Source organism: Tursiops truncatus, chromosome 19 (assembly GCF_011762595.2).
Source record: "Tursiops truncatus isolate mTurTru1 chromosome 19, mTurTru1.mat.Y, whole genome shotgun sequence".
Taxonomy (NCBI): domain Eukaryota; kingdom Metazoa; phylum Chordata; class Mammalia; order Artiodactyla; family Delphinidae; genus Tursiops; species Tursiops truncatus.
The window spans coordinates 1776181-1792964 of record NC_047052.1 but is presented as its reverse complement, the minus strand read 5'-3'; positions in this window follow the sequence as shown (position 1 = coordinate 1792964).

Below are 16784 nucleotides of genomic sequence, written 5' to 3'. Positions count from 1 at the left end.
AGGCAGGCCCGGGTGCCAGGAGAGCGTGGAGGAGGGTACCAGGGAGGCTGTCCGCCAGGCCCTGCGGCCCACGGGCCAGGACTTGACCCGACCTCCCAGGCACAGGTCTGTAGTCACTGCTTGTCCCGGCCTCGTCCAGCCCCAGGGGAGCCCTCTTTAAGTCTGCTGCTGGGGACGGGGCACAGGAGCCCCGACCCGGAACCCAGTAGCCACCCCGCCCCGCTAATCTTTGGCTGCATCTGCTGCAAGCGGGTGTGCCTCTCCCTACCCTCTTCCCAGGTGACCCCAGCTTCCCGGAGCCACCTGGCATCGTGATGCAGCCTGCTCTGCCTGGACCTGAAAGGCTGGGTGCTGCGTCTCCCCGCTCCCCTACCCACTGCAGGCACCTCGGGGTGTCCTCGCTCCTGCCCTTGCCCGCCCCCAGGGCCCTCAGCTCCAAGGGCGGTCCCTAGGCTGCCCTCCTTGGAGGCCGCCTGTCCCGCCAGGGCCCTGCTGGTGTGGAACTGAAGAGAGAGCACCAGCTTGTAGCACTGGTGAGAAAGGCCTCATCCTCATTCCGCCTCCCCGAAAGCCCCTGAGAGATGTCGAGTAAGGGGCCTGCACCCAGAAAAGGGTCGTCCACTGTATCCCACATCTTGGGGCCTGATGGCGGGGGAGTGCGGGGCAGAAAGAGGAAACCCGGCCTCCCGTCCCTCCCTCACCGGACGCCAACATTTCACGGGGACACGTCTGGGCCCAGCGTGGCCTTGCCGGCCTCATAGGCCTGCCCAGCTGCGGCGCTGGGGGCCTGCAGCCAGCGACCCGGGCTCCCCGAGTGCCACTTCTTCCCGAGTAGCGATGGTAACAGAGGAAACAGACGCCCTCCGCACTGCGACAGGGGCTCTCCCTGGACCAAGCCCCAGTCAGGCGCCTCTGAGCACTTTTTCAACGAGGCCTCATCCTTGGGCATGTCCTCGAGAGACCAGTTTTAGCCAGAAGCCTGCTCAGTGGGTTTAGCCAGAGTCGCCCACCTTTGACTTCTGACCACTCGACCTCCTCATCCCCACACTCCCTGCTGATGTCTGACCCCCTGGGCTGCCTTCAGCAAGAATCCTGTTGGGTCTGGGGAGCCAGAGTCTCCCTCATCCATCCCTGATGCTTCCTACTATTAATGTTTCCATCCAGCGACCCCCACCTGCTCCTCGGCCACAATACCCCACTTGCTGACGCTGTATTCAGACTTGAGCACTCTCCGCTCCTGCAAACCCCACTGCAGGGGCCCTACGCCCATCGCGACGCGACGGCCCTGGGTCGGCCTCACCATCTTTAGCACGTGTGATGAATCATGTTTTCTTTAACTCCCGTGGTTCACTCAGGTGGGACGGAAGGGAAAGAGCGCCCGGGGCCCCCAGCACCACGCCTCCCGCGGGACAGAGGCCATAGCGTGTCTTCTCCGCTTTCTAGGGAAATCTGACTTTTGAGAGGGAGATGTCCATGTTCCAGACACCCAAGCAGGTGCTGGGGGCCTCTCAGGAGACCTCCGAGAGGACCGAGAGCCTGTCTTCACATCAGGCGGCGGGGGCCAGCTTCCCCTCCTGTGGACGTCTGGCAGGAGCCGCCTCCCAGCAGCCCAGCCCCGAGGAGGGCAGCAGAGCCCAGGCAGAGGGCGGCCAGGCTCCAGAGAGGCCAGGGCCAAGAAGCTCAAGGGACAGGGTGATGTGGACGTGGCGGGCTGAGGGACGGGATGGGACATTCCACTGGGCAGAGGAGGAAAGGACAGCTCCCTGGGCTGTGCTCGGGGCCTCCAGGCTGGCACCCCCAGGACACTGGGCATTTCTGATTGCCAGTACTGGGGGGGATGGGCAGTGCCATGGCATCTAGGGGTGGAGACCGGGGTGCTGTTCGACCGCGTACGGTGCACAGGACGCGCCCCCGTCCCCCATGCATCCAGCCCAAATGTTCGTGTGGTGGGCGTGCACCCCTGTGACAAAGGGCACAGCCCCCGAACTCCTGCCATTGCCCGGTTCTCTTCGTTCAGGCAATGGTGACACGAAGGACAGCTAACCGGCGTCAGAGGCCCCGCCCAACACACAGCTAAGCAAAGGCGCGTGCCTGCCGTGCAGAGGCAGCATCAAGGCCACCGGCCCCTCTCTCTGCAGGCACGATGCTCCCACGTCTAGAAAGCCCCACTGCGTCCAGGATCTGAGCCTCGCCCACAGTCCCCGGGGCTGCGGAAGCAGGTGTTTCTGTCCCTCTTGAGGACGTCGCCCCTCCCCACCACCCCATCTGTGACGGTGTGCCTGGGGAGTTGCACACACGGTCACTCTGACTTCCCCTCCTCCCTTCTATGCCCACAGCGTTTGTAAGGGCTCCAGGAGGACGCAGGGTCCCTCCGTGGTCCCCCTCCTGCAGAATTCCAGCCGGGCCCCTCCAACTCCCCGCCGAGCAGAGTGCCGGCAGCGCCACCCCCTCGCCTGTGCTTTCTGTGTGCGCGCGACCGCGGCAGCAGCCGGTTCACTCGCACGTCCCACGTGAACTGCCGCTCTGGGGAAGGAAGCCACGCAATCCCGGAGCCTCTTGCATCAGCCGGCAGCCAGCCTCTGCGCGAGGGGGAGGGGACGAAGAGGCCGCCGGAGGCTTAACTTGGCTCCCCGGTTCACTGATGCGAGGAGATGAACGTGTGCCTGGGGGCTTCTTTCTCAACAGAACACGCTCCACCGTCTCTGCCCAGGCCGGCCCTCGTGTAAATGGAGACCGGCTGTAACAGGGCCAGCGCTCCTTGGAGCTGCTCTGACAGGTGCCCGCCCTTGCCTGTCTCCGAATCACTGCTCCACACTGAAGGGCAGGGCTGCAGAGCCAAGCGTGGGATCTGCATGTTGGTCTGATGCAGCGAGGTTCTGGAGGGAGTCACGGTGATCGAGCACGGATATGCAAACCAGGACCCGCGCACCCCGCAGGACGGCAAAGAGGCTTCACCTGGGCCAGCTCTAATCAACTGGTCCTGTCTCAATCCCTGAATGGCATCTGCGGGGTGCCTGGCAGTGCCTGGAGATATTTTTGGTTGTCACAGCAGGGGGTGCGGGGCGCAGGTGCTCCTGGCATCTAGTGGGGCCGGGTCAGGGATGCTGCTCAGCTCCTACAGTGAATGCATAGGTCACCCTCCTCCCCGCTCCAGCCACAGAGTGATTCAGCCCCAAATGTCGATAGCCAAGACTGGTAAACCCTGGCTCCGAGAGAAAGAGAGCTGTAATCCACTGCTTATGTCTGTCACTGGCACAGAAAAGGAAGGTGGTGATGCTCACACAGTTTAGTCTCCATCCCAGTCTCACCTGGTAAATGATCCTGGGTGAGAGCAATCAATACATTCCACCTTTCCCCGTTTCTATCTGGGGCCTTTACACCTATGGCCCCTTTGCACCGCCAGCTGCAGGCAGGCCCCAGGGAGGAGAGGTGTTTGGACCAGGGCACATGTCACCCTATTCCAGGGGTCCTGTGATGTGGTGGCCTTATGTGGGTTACTGCTTTCTCAGGGATGGTTTTTATATGGTCCAGGAGTTGAAATCTCACATGTCTCCGGGGCCAGACCCGGAAGAGAAATGAGTTGAGTGGGCAGGTAGAGGTGATGGTTAGATACCAGGGCAGCTGCTGTGTGCTCCAGCCACTTCAGTCCCTGGGGACAGACAGCCTGACATTGCTAGATCCTTGGGTTTTTTTTTTTTTGTTTTGAGACCAAAAAAAAATAGAAATTTGGTCATTTTTTAAAGTGAAGTTTCCCGATCTTTGAATATTAATGCATATTATTTGAAAATAGTGTGTGTGGGGGGGAAAGGAGTCTGTGGGTCCCCATCAGCTGCCCCCGTGCTGGTCAGGCAGGTCCCAGCGCCCTAAGTGCCCGTGACTGCACCTGCTCAAATGATAGCAGTCCCCACGTGGTCCAAGCCAACAGGCTGTGATGGACTGTATCACCACCTGCTGGAGGATGCTCACTCCAGGGCCTGGGGCTGAGAGCACGGTGTGCATGTGAGGAGAGGGTGGGAGACGGTGAGACCCAGGGGCTAGTCCATGGTTGGGCTTGTGGATCCTGGCCCCAGACCAGCGCCTCCCAACTGGATCCCCACAGCACCCTCCAGGGACCCCTTATCCTAAGGACCTCTGGGCTGCACCCAAGATCTGCTGAGCCAGAATCTGTTTTTCAAGGCTTTTTAGTCATGTTCGGTATCTTGGTGTGGAGTTGGGTTACTCAGTGTACGTGTTTGTCCCAACTCATCCCGTGATGCACTGCAGACGGTGTACTTTGTGATGTGTAATTTTACAGAAGGAAGAAGGGGGCTTCCACGGTGGCACAGTGGTTATGAGTCCGCCTGCCGATGCAGGGGACATGGGTTCGTGCCCCGGTCCAGGAAGATCCCACATGCCGTGGAGTGGCTGGGCCCGTGAGCCATGGCCGCTGGGCCTGCGCGTCTGGAGCCTGTGCTCCACAACGGGAGAGGCCACAACAGTGAGAAGCCCGCGTACCGCAAAAAAAAAAAAAAAAAAAAAGGAAGAAGGAAGAGGGAATTCCCTGGTGCTCCAGTGGTTAGGACTCTGCACTTTCACTACCAAGGGTGAGGGTTCAGCAAGCCCCACGGGGCGGCCAAAAAATAAATAAATAAAAAGAAGGAACAGAAGGAAGAGAAGAGGGAGTGTCGAGGAAGAAGAAACGTTCCTCTACCCTGTGAAAACGAGCAGGGCCCCGTGGGGCCCTCTGGGTACAAAAGCCCCTCTGTGTCCCCCGTTTCTTATTTGTAAAAAAGGCTTTAGTCTCCTGGGCCTTCCCTGAGTTCCAGAGAGCGGACTCAAACAGTTACTAATTAGGGAAGTGGGGGGACACAGGAACAAAGGAAAAGCCCTTAAGCAAGAAAAGGAATGAGAGCTTAAACAATAAACAGAACCTAGCTCCTCCTCAAGGGATGTACATAATAATAGGACGCATATCTTCAAGTCCTGCAGAAACTAAGAACCCCGCCCAGGTGGAGGATGGTGACTACATGCTGAGACCCCCAGCCCTGTTGGAACCAGAAGGCCGATGACTGAGATTCCTGGGACACCACCCTGTTACCTCACCACCAACCTATCAGAGGCGAGTCCACAAGATGCAACCCTCACCCCAAATGTTGCCTTTAAATACCCTTTCCTGAAAGCCATCAGGGGTTTGGGTCTGATGAGCACGAGCTGCCCGTACTCCTTGCTTCATACTCTGCAAATAAACACTGTACTTTCCACCTGAAACTAACACAATACGGTAAATCAACTATATTTCAATAAAAATTATGAAAAATCAATCAATAAATAAACACTACACTTTCCTTCACCACAGCCTGGTGTCAGCAGATTGGCTTTGCAGTACAGCGGGTGAGGGGACCCAATTTCAGTTCGGTAACACCTTCTAGGTTCTTCTGGCTGGTCTAAGAAGTAAACTGACATGAGACAGATTAAGAGGAAAAAAATCAGACAGAATTTCATAACATCACCCAGAAAAACTGCGTAACTTGCCAAAATGGCTGAAGCCCTCACCTTAAACACCACCTTCAGGTAAAGACAAATGAGGATGTTGGGGTCGTGGTTTGGGACCTCAAAGGGGAGAGAGGGAATTCACATGGAGATGGAAAAGCATGTGTCTGGTAAACAAATGTTTGCTGAGCCTGCAGAGACAACGGGACACACAGTCGACTGTAGTCTGAGTTTCCTCACCACACCTGGCCTCATTCCTTGTGGAAATCTCTGGTGACCATGCTATTCCTGAAACAGGCCCTCTGTCTAAATTCTAATTCATAAGCTAAGACAGAAGATCAATGCCTCTTCCTGAGTCTTTTGGGCCTTATTGTTCTCAGCTGGGAATAATTCGCAGGCCAGAGACATTTGGGATGGCAAATTTTGTTCCCCTAGGAGAGAGAGCAGGAGAGAGAGGAAGGGGGGGGAGGGGGGAAGAGAGGGGGAGAAGGGGGGAGAGAGAGAGAGAGAGAGAGAGGGAGGGAGGGAGGGAGGGAAGGGGAGAGAGAGAGAGAGAGAGGGAGAGAGAGAGAGAGAGGGAGAACCGTAATGCAACATTTGAACACAAGTGGGCTGGTCTCCCACCTCCTGGTCCAATAGGACTGATTTCCTGGGGTTTCCCAGACCCCAGTCATCCCACAACTCAACCAACCATCTCACTTTCTCCCCAGCCTCTTGTCCTCTCACTATGTTTCTTTAAATGGACTCACTTTATTTACTTAAAGGGAAAACCAGCCGTAAACAGAAGGTAACTGTAAAAAACAACGTAAACAAAACACCACCTTAGATGTGCAGCGGGACAGAATTTGCCACCCCCAGATGTGTCCTTGTGGAGTCCTACAATAAGCTGGTTATTTTCCAGGCAACACCAGACACAGTGAAAAACTCTGAAAGCCAAGTAAAAGTTACCCTTTTGCAAGAATCATTGACATCTGTAAGGGAAATCTCCGGCTGTAAGGGTGCCTCCTTCTCTGTATCCAGAAGGAAAGGACCACATCTCTGGAAACACTCATCAGTGGGGAAGTCAATGACGTAAATCTCCGTCACGACCTCATCCTGGACCACCGGGCTTTTCCTCACTCCCCACACCTGACTCTCCCCTACACTCAACATCCTCTTTCGTGTTTGGCTGAAGATGATATTTAAGGTGAGGGTTTTGGCCATTAAACTTCTGTTTGATTTTTTCCCGTTAGTCAGTCTCATGTCAATTTAATTCTTAGACCAGCCAAAAGAACCTAGAAATTTCTTCCCCCACCACCGATTCTAGCAGGTTCGGCTGTTTTGCCAAAGGATGGGAACTGCGGGTCGGCCAAAAGGAAACTCACAAGAGTTGAGAGGCGTTCTAACTGGGACTTTCTCAATGCCACTGGAGGGGCTGCGACGGGGCGGGTGAGGGCAGAGGCACCCGTCACGTTTTGAGAGGGATGCCTTGCACCTCGCTCCCTGGCGCAGCTGGCTAGCAAAGCATGGGAACAAGGCCCCCTTCCCCTCCAGGCTGGGCAGCTGGGAGCCTCAGGCAGGGAGGGATGAGAGCCGGCCCCAGACCACTGGTCAGAGCAAAGTCAGGCGACCAGAACCTGCACCCACAGGTGTGTGCCCCAAAGAAATGAAAACGGGCTTCCGAATGAGCATCGTTCGCTGTGGCAAAGTGGAAACAACCCAGACATCCATCCGCTGATGGCAGGAAGACAAACAGTAACACTCCAGCCAAACAATGGAGTATCACTAGGCCATAGAAAGGAAGGAACACTGACACAGCTACCACATGGGAGAACGCTGACAGCATCCCATGCTGAGTGAAGGAAGCCCATCACAGAAGACCACATATTGTATGATTCCATGTGCATGAAAAGCCCAGACGCAGCAAATGCATAGACACAGAGAGCACGTCAGTGGTTGCAGAGACTGGAGGAGAGAGGGACGGGGCATGACTACCGATGGCTACGGTGGTTCCTTTTGGGGTGACAAAAATATTCTGGGACTGGATAGAGGTACCGGTTGTACAACATCGTGAATGTACTAAATGCCGCTGAACTGTGGACTTTAAGATGACTGACTTTATGTTCTGTGAATTACACCTCAATGGTTTTTTTTCGCTGTGCCGTGCCGCTTACAGGAACTTGGGCCACGGCAGTGAAAGTCTGGAATCCTAACCACTAGGCCACCAGGGGACTCCCTATACCTCAGTTTACAAGTCTTCTAAAAATAAATTTTTCAAAAAGGAAGACACTCTGGGGGCTTCCCTGGTGGCGCAGTGGTTGAGAGTCCGCCTGCCGATGCAGGGGACGCGGGTTCGTGCCCCGGTCCGGGAGCACCTGGAGCAGCTGGGCCCGTGAGCCATGGCCGCTGAGCCTGCGCGTCCGGAGTCTGTGCTCCTCAACGGGAGAGGCCACAACAGTGAGAGGCCCGCGTACCGCCAAAAAAAAAAAAAAAAGGAAGACACTCTGGGAGAGAGGACAGAGATGGTTTACGGCCTGAGGCTGATGTCCAACCTCTGCACAGCGCGCACCCCCCCATCCCTCCGAGGGTGAGGGCCGTCTGTGCTCGGCCAGGTGTGCTGGCCCCAGGAGGACAGGCAGTAGACTCAACTAGGAAGGAAGGGACCTGAGACCCCGGCCCTGCGTTTGCTGGAGACCCTCTGCCCCTTCCCACTTGCAGCAGGCCCATCCCCCAGGCCCCGGGACATTTCTGTCGCTTCTCCCCTGTCCTCCCCTGACCAGCTCCTCGCCTGGCAATGTGGCTCCACAGTGGAGATACAAAGGGCGGCCAGTCTCCAGCCTGTCAGAGATGTCCTGAGGTCACCCTCTCTCTCCAGAGACTCACGGACACCCGCAAACACGCCTGACACCAGGGAGGTGACAGCCGTCGGCAGGCTCATCCGAATATAGGCGCCCATACAGTCCTCCTGCCAGATGGGAGAACGAGCCCCGTTGGAAAAACCCACCCACACGGAAGCGACGAGGTTGGGGTGCCGGTGGGGGGCTGCAGGGCTCGGACTGACCCGGGGCTCCCCAGGGAGCGGTCGGGACCACCTATGCCAGACATGCCAGGAGCTGCTAACACACACCCACCCCATTGTGGGTGGAACAGTGACCCCCCTAAAATTCACCTCCACCTGGAAACACGGATGTGACCAGATTTGGAAATAGGGTCCTTGTAGATATAATTTGCTAAGTTTAGGTGGGGTGTGAACTGAGATTAGGGTGGCCCTATATCCAAGGAGTAGTGTCCTTATATTTCAGGTGCACACAGAGGGAACACCGCGTGAAGATGGAGCAGAGACTGGAGGGATGAGACCACAAGCCAGGGACGCCTGGAGCCCCCAGGAGCTGGAAGAGGCAGGAGGGACCCTTCCTCGGAGCCTCCGGAGGGCGCCCAGCCCTGCGACCCCTTGATTTCAGACTCCTGGCCTCCAGGCCTGGAGGGAATAGATTTCTGTTGTCTGAGCCCCCGGCTCCTGGTCATCTGAGCCCCAGGACACCGAAGCAGCACCGCCCACGCCCGCTCCTGGCCTGGTGGGTGCGTGGTCTCAGGGCCTGTGTCCCCCACAGGCCTCCAGGCTGATGCTGAGGGCTGCTGTGTCCTCTCACGGCCCCACGGGAGCAGCAGCTGCTGCGCCCCTCTCCCCGGGGCCACGGCCGGCGCCCACGTGGCTTCACCGCGTGGTGACTCACGGAGCTGCTGCCTCTGAGAAACACAGCCTCTCCCTTTGGTGCCACGGAGGCAGCCGTGTCCCCGCAGCCATGACGACCGCTCAGAGCTTGGGGACGCGGAGGGCAGGCCCCTCCCGAGAGCAGCACCGCACAGGAGAGCAAGGGTACCTGTCGCTGCACGGCGCCCTCCAACCCAGGTGAAGCGGTAGCCGAGGGGGAGCTGAATGGGCAAACAGAGCCACAGGCTGGGAGCCCGGTGGCCGTGGAGGGAAGGCAGTGGCCACACCCGCTCTCACTAACCTCCTGCTGGAGCTGGAGGGGCCAACTCTCTCCTCCAGCGCCGGGTCCTCGAAGCAGCGCGGAGGCCGGCGATGCCCGCTGCAGTTCGGCTGCCTGGAGGGTCCCTGGAGGGTCTTATTCTCTGAGCCGGAGCCCACAGCTCCGCCTGGCCTGGCCAGGGAAAAGGCTCAGAGTTCCCTGACCTTCTGAGCCCTTTGAGAGGAAGCTGCCTGAAGGAGGTGGGGATTCTCCCCAGATGAGGGGCACCTGGGCCAGACAAACCAGGACAGTCCAGGATGGAGCGGTGGGCGTGACCTGATGGGCTCCTCCTTCTCAGGGGCCAATCCCCAGCCTCAGAGCGGGGTTTGACTTCCTGTCACCGCGGAGCTCAGGCTGGAGAAAGCTGGGTCACTCGGTTCAGCATCTGCGGGCACAGTTTCAGCGCTGGGTTGTAAATTAGGAAACAGCAGAGAGATTCCTCCTTTTGTGGAACTCTGCATTCAGGTGCTTATTCCAGAGACAAAACTAGGAACATACCTGGACAAGAGCACTGGGCTCTGGGGTGAAAAGGTGGGGGTGACTCAGTGAGATTAGAACTCGGTCTGGGGGCTTCCCTGGTGGTGCAGTGGTTGAGAGTTCGCCTGCCGATGCAGGGGACACAGGTTCGAGCCCTGGTCCGGGAAGATCCCACATGCCGCGGAGCAAGTATGCCCGCGAGCCACAACAACTGAGCCCATGCACCTAGAGCCCGTGCTCCACAGTAAGAGAAGCCACCGCAGTGAGAAGCCCATGCACCGCAACAAAGAGTAGCCCCCGCTTGCCGCAACTAGAGAAAGCCCGCGCGCAGCAACGAAGACCCAATGCAGCCAAAAAATAAATAGAGATATATGTGTATATATATATATATATATATATATATATATATATATATATTTTTTTTTTTTTCCGGTACGCAGGCCCCTCACTGTTGCGGCCTCCCCCGCTGCAGAGCACAGGCTCCGCACGCACAGGCTCAGCAGCCATGGCTCACGGGCCCAGCCGCGCCACCAGGGAAGCCCAATATATATATTTAAAAAAAAGAACTCAGTCTGGATGTAGGGGGCATGGGTTCAATCCCTGGTCGGGGAAGTAAGATCCCACATGCCACGAGGTGCAGCGAAAAAAAAAAAGTCAAATGGAAAGGCCTTGCTGAGCATGTCACCTGTGACCGACCCTAGTGGTAGCAGGTGAGGGGGGCTTTGGGCCGAGTGAAGCCCCCAGCTGAGTCCGCTCCTCCAGCCCCTGCTGGGAGCTCCCCGGCTGGGCGGCAGGCTGGCCTGGTTTACCAGGGGGTCTACCGAGTGTGAGGGGAAGCGGCGCGCTACGATGGATGCCTGGTCCTGAGAGCAGAGCGTGGAACGGTGCTCTCAGCTGTGAGGTCTGGCAGCCTCTGGCTGTTTCTGTCTGGGTCTGTGGTTCTGAATTAATGCTTATTAACGTAAGCGAGGCCAATCCAGAAATGGAAGCTGCTGGAATATCATGGGGTGCAGGGTCAGCACCGCAAAACCCAGCAGGTGTCCCCAGGCCTCAGCACCTGTCAGCCACGTTGATCTGACTCAGTCGATCCTCACAGCGGCCCTGGGAGGGAGTTGGCCCTTGTGTTGGGGACACGTGGAGGCTGAGAGGCTGCCGTCTCAGCCAGGAGGCCGTGGTAGCCCAGATCCAGGCCCCCCAGCCTTCTCGCCCTCACTGTCCGAGGCAGTTACCCTGCAGGGTGAGGGTGAGGGGTAGAGGTGGGAGGTCCCACTGGTCTGTCTGCTTCACCCCCGGCTCCCTGTTAACTGTGGTTTGCAGGGAGGGTCGTTTCCTCCACAGTGTAAAGACTCTGGTCTAGATGGGGTGGTTGTCAGGTTTCCTGAGATTCCAGCTTCACCCCTTCCCCATCACCCACGCACACTACCATCCGGGTCGAGTTTGCGGGTGGGCCCCGCTGTCCCACCAGTGGACATGTTACCAGACACCAGGGACGTCCACATGGACCCAGATTGGAGATCTTTACATCAGGAGACAGGGAGGGTCCTACGCGGGCAGAGAGTCCCACGGAATCTCTAGTGGGTTAGATGGTGACACCCTCCCCCCCAATTCATGTCCACCCAGAGCCTCAGGATGGGACCCTATTTGGAAATAGGGACGTTGCAGATGTAATTAAGGCAAGGATCTCAGGATGAGCTCATCCTGGATTAGGATGGGCCCTAAATCCCTGAGAGTGTCCTTGTAAGAGAATGGAAAACGCACACAGACTCAGAGACACACGGAGAGGCCATGTGAGGACAGAAGCCTCGATGAAGAGGCAGGAAGGAGCCTCTCCCGTCATCCCAGGAGGGATCACAGCCCTGCCCACACCTTGATTGTAAACTTCAGGGCTCTGCACTGCAAGGGGATAAATTCCTGTTGTTTAAGCCCCTGGGTTGTGTTAAGCTGTGACAGCAGCCCAGGGACACGGGTACAAAGAGCTGCTTGCCACGCATCTCCACGAAGTGTCCCCAGTTCGGACTCTCTGGGACGGGGTCACACGGGGATGGCACGTGGTCCAGGATTCTCTCACCCAACGTGAGGTTCGTGCACCTTCTCCACGTGGCCGAGGCCGGGCATGGCTGGGCCATCATCCTCATCACAGTTTATTACCCAACCTGTGACCTCACCACAACCTCTCCCTTGATGGTTCACGAGGTCCCAGGCAGTTCCCAGATTGGGCTGTGGTGACGGGAACATTCTGAGCCCGGCCCTGGGCCTTGCACACACCTTGCAAGTGTGTGCTGGGTACACACCCAGAAGCGAATTAGTGAGTCATGGATTCTAGTGAAAGCTGCCTTACCGTTTCCAAAAGGGTTGAATTCACTTACACCCGCTCCCAGGGAGATTTATCTGAATGGAATTTGTGCCGCTTGCAGAGTCCTGAAAAACGTGTACAGCGCTGGACTAAACTGGCCCAGATCATTGAGATCAAGAGGTTTAGTTCCTTTTGGCAGAATTAATGAGTCCCCGCTGCGCCCTGGCCTGCGGGCCTCCGGTGCTCTCTGTCAGGACAGCGGCAGAAACACGCTGTCGCGGGCCAGGTCTCCAGTGGGGTCCCCAGCACCTCACGTTTGACGAGAGATGCAGATTTCCCTTTGGAAGGAGCCAAAGAGAGAAGCAGGCATGGACAGGCGAGCGGAGGCTACTCTTCGTTGCGGGCTTCTCATTGCCGGGGCTTCTCTTGTTGCGGAGCTCCAGAAATGGGCAGAGTCACGGGACACCGTGACTCTCGGGCAGAGACGGGCCGTGACCCGGGGTACCAGCCCCCGCGTCCCCTAGGTTTCCTCCAGTGCACGACGGCACGGGGAGGAACGTACGGGTGGAAGAGACCCCTCCCCCACCCGGCTCGGCCCCTCTTGGGTGGCCTCCCAGGAGCATCTCTGAGGCAGGCTTACTGGGGTGTTCCGTGTCCCGCTGAGCTGCACGGGGTCATGGCCGAGGCCCCAGCCGACCCCACGGGAGCTCAGGGGCGGGGAGGCCCCGGGCTTGTCCTGAAACCGAGTGGCCCTGAGGGAATCCGGGCATCGAGGCCCTTTTGGCCCCGTTTCTTGTAGGCAAGACTCCAGCCTCCACGACCTTCCCTGAGTTCCAAAGGGCAGATTTGAACAGTTGGCTAATCAAGGGAGGAGAAGCCACGAAACCACCTGAGGCGAGATTACAGGGACCAGAGAAGCCCATCAAGGTGAGACCGACCACCTGAGGGCCTGCACACCCCTCACCTTGTCGGCACCCCACTCTGAACGCTTCTTAGAAACCTCATCACATCCTCCCAGGTTGGGACGCATAGTTTTCCGAGGCAGGAGCCTGCTGCGTCCCCCTTTGCCTGGCAAAGCGATAAAGCCACCCCCTTCTACTTCGCCCAGAGCTCTGCCCCTGAGATTTGATTTGGCACCCGTGTACAGAGACGCTGAGCTTTCGCTTACAGTCCCAAACCGGGGACACCCGGGGACGTTTCCAGTCGTCACTGGATGCTGGCCGCCCGTAGAGACAGGGTTAGCTCTGGGGGAGGAGGGCCCCTCCGGCCAAGGGCAACTCGGGGAGGCCCAGCTGACAGTGGTCAGCGGCCACCCTGGCAGGGTGGGCCCCATGCCCACAGCGTCCATCCCAGCTGCCCGACCCAGGCAGGCAGGCAGGCATCTGCCGTCGGGGGCCTCCAGCTGGGCAAGCCGTGAGGAGCGCCATCTGGGGGAGGGGTGCCTCCGGCAGCCTCTCCCCCACTCCTCGGCCTCTTTCTCAGGCCCCGGCCAGAGAAGCAGAGGCTCCAGGCCTCACGCTGCGCTCAGCCACGACCCGAGGAAGAAAACTGCCTCTTCCCGACACTTTCCCCAGAAGGCCCAGCACGTCTCCCTCAGGCCTCGGGCCTCTCTGAGCCACTGGCTGCTCCGTGCTGGACGGGCGTGTGTTTGCCCATAGGCCCACCTGTCCCTGGAGCGGTGGTGGGCTCAGGGTCCCCGGAAGGGAAGGAGGGTCCTGCGCAGACATGGGTGTGCCTTGGGGGCGGGAAGAGTGAGGCCGCTTCCCTTAACTCTCCCCACCTCCTACACCCACCTCACAGGTGGGAAAACGGAGGCTTCGGCGGGGGAGGAGTTTGCTCAAACTCTCATAGCTGGAGAGCGTTGGGCCGGGACTCTTCATGGCACACGGCACACTCACATCCGGGAGGACTGAGGGCAGCTCGTCCCCCTTCTCTGGCTTCCATCTGAGTGTCTCTGGGAGTCCCCAGCAGCCCATGTGTTCTCAGAGGTGAGCGAGGGAAAAGCCAAAAGGCAACTCACGACGTTCCAATAAACCTCCCGGGATCTGACAGAGGTCCCAGGATCCCAGTGCCCAGAGAGGGAGGGGGGTGAGGGGCCAAGAGAAGTCAGCAGGTGAGCTGCTCCACGAGGAAGCAGCACAAGCAAAGGCCCTGGGAGTGTCCCAGCCGTTGGGAGGCGGCCCATCACAGTGGGGTGCAGAGGGAGGGCGCGGGTGGGTCAACAAGGGTTGGAAGAGCAGCCGGCGGCAGACGTGCGAGGTCCTATGGAGGTGGGTCTTTGTCTCAAATGCAGCAGGTGTTGCATTATGTCTGTCAGATGGGTGGGGTCCTGGGGTCTGCTGGGCACATCAAAAATGCACAGCAAGATCCAGGCAGCCAAGCGTCCAGCGCACATTTAAAAACACGTGTAGAAAAGCGTGTGACGCTTTCACGAGCAGCAGGATCAATTTCCACCCGACTAGATCTAAGTACAGAACAGCGCCAGCATCCCAGAGAGCCCCCTGATTTTTTAAAAAGCTAATTTAAAAGTAATGTTTCTAAAAAAAAAAAATAAATACAATTTTTTAAAAAATAAATATATTAAAAAATTAAAGTATTGTTTCTGTGAATGTGTAAATCACCCATGGGATTCAAAATTCAAGAAGTATAAAGGGTGCAAGATGAAAACATGTTTCCTGCCCCTTCGCTGGGTACTCCAATTCCCACCCTGGGGACGGCTGGGGTTACCGACTTCTGCAGAACCCTTCCAGAGACCTTCCATACTCAGAAAAATACACTTGTATATTCTGTTTTCCCCTTTTTTGAAAAAATCGTAGCGTACCACGTCCACCATTCCATACCCTGCTTAGTGGTACACGCTGTTTCTAAGGCGAGTCGTTCGTCTTTGTCTTCCTTTCTTTGGGGTAACGGCTTTATGGAGACGTAATTCACATACTGAACAATTCACCCGTGTAGAGCGTACCGTCCAGTGGGTTGTAGTGCATCTGCCAGCATCGCACAGCCAGCGCCACAGAACCTTCTCATCACCTCGTCGGTCTTCACGGCTGCCTTGGACTCCAGTGTGGGCTTGAGCCAGTTTCTTTAGCAGCTTCCTATTGTTCTGCCGACGCTCCTAAGGGATCAGGCGGCTTCAATGCCTGTTTCCTGCTTCCCTTTGGTGGGCACGTCTGACTTCGACCCTGCACACCCATCGCCCTGGGAACCTGCATGCACCGGGCTTATCGGGTGAGGTTCTGTCTCCCCGACGGGACAGGCAGCTCCCATAACCCGGGGGCTCGTGGGGAGCAGAGGAGGGCAAGGCCAGGCTCTCCTGTCCACAGCCCGTGAAGGGTTCGGGCAGCAGCAGGCAGCGGGAGGTGGCCGGGGTGGGGGGCGGCATGCCAGGTACAACAGAAGAAAACATCCCCGACTTCATGTAGACGGGGCTGAACTTCACCGAGCCGCCAGCCTGGAGAAGAGCCCAGCCCAGCGCCCCTGCCCCGAAGACCAGAGGACACTGCCTGGCTCCACAGCCCCTCCTGGAACAGGCCGCCTGGGGGATCTTCTCTCCCCACGCCCCTCCCGGCCGCCCTCACCCCACCCCCGCCCCGGCCCTTTCCAGCCCCTTCCCCTCCCCCAGCTCCCCCGAGACGACTGCCCGTCCTGTAGTCAGGGCCCATCTGCAGTGACCTTTCCAACATCCCTCCTTACTCAGGCCAGATCTGGCTTCCATGTGACACTTCTTTCCCTGGGGGATTCGCAGCCCGAGTCAAGGGACGAGGCCCAGAGAGAAAACAGGAGTGGCTTTACTGGAAGAACTGGGGACTCAGCCCCCCGCCCCCGTGGCTCCTTGAGAACCAGGCAGGGCCGTCCCACGAGACCACCTTCAGAGCCTGGAAGATGTCATGGTAGCCAGAGGGACGGGCGGGAAGCGCAGTCACGTCCAGGGGCACCCTCCCGCTCCCATGGCCGCCCGGGACACAGCGGCCCTTGGCAGTGGGAAAATGTTCGCTCCCCAGAGGAACCAGCCTCGCCGGCTGTGCAGGAAGGACAATGAGGTGGAACCCTGTCGAGACGAAGAGCGGCCCAGCCTGCAGCTTCCGGGGCGGGGAGACCCAGTCGGCCCTGAGGGCTCCTTACCCTGGACTTGCTGCATTCCCAAGTTCAGGGGCCTGGCTGGCCCAGAGAGCGCAGGTGGCTACTACCTGCCCGGGCTTGGAAGGGTTGGGACCACGAGGTGGGCAGGGCCAGACCCACGCCGACTTTGGGTCCCAGAGCCCTCCTTCAGGGAGGGCGTGAGGGTAAGAGCCCGTCTGGGGGCCACATGCCATCCTTCGACCAGCCTGCACAGAGATCAATGAGGGGGAGCGGCTTCTGGAACCTTCTGTGCCCCTCTTTGACCCAGAGAGGATGTGTTCTCCAGTGAAACGGGTAGAGACAGGTTCTGTGAAGATCTGATCACCCAGGGTGTTGGTGTGATCTAGGCGTTTAAGTTTAATCACCGTTGAGTTCCTACTTGCAGAATTAAGTCACCCTGTGGCTGGAGAACAAAGATC